Below are 2,706 nucleotides of genomic sequence, written 5' to 3' on the forward strand. Positions count from 1 at the left end.
GTTTCATTCCAACTCATCCCTTGACACACCACCTCTCTCACACTTCATCCACCACCCACCACCACCATACACCATCATCCACCACCATCATCCATTGTCCATCGTAGAGTGTGTGAGTCGTCTCGGGATCCAAGATTGATAGTAAGAGTTCTTGACAATCAAGGCCATGTTTGCCTAAGTCTCTTACATCACTTGGTGAAGACAAGTGTTTAGTATAATACTTTTTATTTTTAATCTTTTGCACTTTTTATTTGGTTTTGTATTAATGACTTTAATAACTAGTTGCTTATGTTGAAGGTGATCTTTCCTTATCGTTTGTCCGTGGTGTCTTGGCATTATTTTACTGTCTATATAAAATAAAAGATTTTCACCATTCATATCTCCACGGTCTATATGGAGGTATGTTGGCTACCTGGTCGGGGGTTAAGGGAACGGTTTGGTAAGGGTCTTGCCCTTGTTCAGCGTTTAGAGGTCCTGCAAGGAACCTGGGTCAAATTTAGTAGGATCTCCTTCAATGCCCATAGGTATTGGATGGCGGGGATCCAAACTCTTTGACCCCCTCATAAGTTAACTACTATTAATACTATAACCCGGCTATTTAGGACTGTATCCCTGCTGACTCAGACTACTTAGCCGAGGGTAACGTCACCGCCAAAAGCGGGGCCTACCATAATTTGCATTAATAACTTAATTCATTATCTTCCAATAATCCAACCTTTTAGGATTGTATCCTTGCTGACTCAAACTACTGGGTTGAGGGTAACGTCGCCTTCAAAAGAGGGGCCTACTACAATAACTAAGATAATCTCTTAAACAAGTGCAAAAGTGCGAAAATAATCAAAGGTTATACTAACACACGAGTCGGATCCAAGTGATTCATCTTGTCTATCTGTTTTTATTTTATTTTTATTTTTCAGCATATAGTTAGTTCTTATTTTCTTAGTTTAAAACTTTTCTAACTTTTTGATTTGATTAGACATTGAGGATAAACCGGTATTAAAAGCTCTTGTGTCCTTGGACGACCTCGGTATCTTACCAACACTATACTACGTCCACGATGGGTGCACTTGCCCATATGTGTGTTTAGTGTTAGTAAATATCGTGTTTTATAAATTTAAAACTTGGCTAAAGGTGTAAAAAAAGGGCTTAATTATACATTAAAAATATATTACACTACACACGCATCAAGTTTTTGGCGCCGTTGCCGGGGACACAAGGATTTTAAGAAAGTTAGGAATCAACGGCCTAATCATATTTTTATTTTTCTTTTTAATTTTTTAGGATTTTCCTAGTTTTTCAGCTTCTGCAGAGCTCAGCACGGGCCGTGCCTGGTCGGACACGGGTCGTGCCCAGCATCGTTACTGGCAGTTTTTAGTTTTCCAAGTTACAGAAGGCTGACCACGGGGCCGTGTCGGTGCAACACGGGGTCGTGTCCAACTTCCAGTGACTGGGATCTGGAAAACAATCACTGTAACTCCGACCACGGGCCGTGTTCGCTGAACACGGGGCCGTGGTGAACCTTCTGACCAGCATTCTTTTCTGTTTTTATTGCAGGACTTGGAACCAGACGCCAATCTTACATAGTGTATGAGCTCGAGTTCTAATAAGAACATAAAAGAACCTCTAGAAGAACCCGAACGCTTTCTCAGAAAAAGACTAAAAGCTAAAAACCAAGAGAAAGTTTCGGGTGATCCACCTCCAATGGCGGACCAACGTACCCTCATGGATTACCTACGACCCACCGTAGGTAACCTAGGCGCTGCTATTAATGCACCGAATGTTGAAGCTAATAACTTCGAACTTCGACCGCACTTGATACAAATGCTCCAAAACTCCGCAACCTTCCATGGGCTTGCGGACGAGGATCCCCATCTTCATATTACTAATTTCTTAGAAATATGTGATACCTTTCGGATCAATGGAGCATCAAATGACGCCATCCGCCTCCGAATGTTTCCGTTTTCACTAAAAGACCGAGCGAAAGCTTGGCTCAACGCCCTCCCAGCTGGATCGGTAAACACCTGGGATGAACTAGCCCAAAAATTTCTATATAAGTATTTCCCTCCCGCTAAAACGGCTAAATTAATGATTGAAATTAATACATATTCACAAGAGGACGGGGAATCCTTATATGAAACTTGGGAAAGGTTCAAGGAGTTATTACGCAAGTGTCCACATCATGGCCTTGCGATATGGCAACAAGTATCCACTTTCTATAATGGACTGTTGCCACACACAAGGCAGACACTTGATTCTAGCTCCGGGGGACTTTTAGGTAATCGATGTCCGCATGAAATATATAACCAAATTGAGGAAATTGCTCAAACCAATTTTTAATGGCACACCCCCCGAGGCAATAAATCTATTGCCCCGGGCGCCCATAAGGTCGATGAAAGCACTTCTTTACAAGCCCAAATCGAGGCCCTTTCTTCAAAAATAAAAAAATTAGAAATGACAAAAACAGTCTCGGTTATGGCTTGTGAAGGTTGTGGTGGGCCACATGAAAATTGGAGTTGTATGAAAGAAACGGACGATCAACAAGAATCGGTAAGCTACATTGATAATAGACCTAGGCCGTCGGGTCCTCCAACGGGAACTTACAACCAAGGATGGCGAAACCACCCAAACCTTGGTTGGAGAGAACCCGGCAATAGTAGTAACCAACAAACCCAACGAACAAACTTTCAACAACCAAGAAATGAGTCA

General features: G+C 42.1%; 1 non-coding gene across 1 annotated transcript; it reads right to left on the reverse strand.

Moving 5' to 3' along the window:
- Positions 1–2,079: 2,079 nt before the first annotated feature.
- LOC118480804 lies at positions 2,080–2,186 on the reverse strand. Its single transcript, XR_004863782.1, has one exon. It is a non-coding gene; the product is annotated as a small nucleolar RNA R71 (small nucleolar RNA).
- Between the last annotated feature and the right edge of the window lie 520 nt (positions 2,187–2,706).

The sequence above is a fragment of the Helianthus annuus genome, chromosome 7, assembly GCF_002127325.2.
Source record: "Helianthus annuus cultivar XRQ/B chromosome 7, HanXRQr2.0-SUNRISE, whole genome shotgun sequence".
Taxonomy (NCBI): domain Eukaryota; kingdom Viridiplantae; phylum Streptophyta; class Magnoliopsida; order Asterales; family Asteraceae; genus Helianthus; species Helianthus annuus.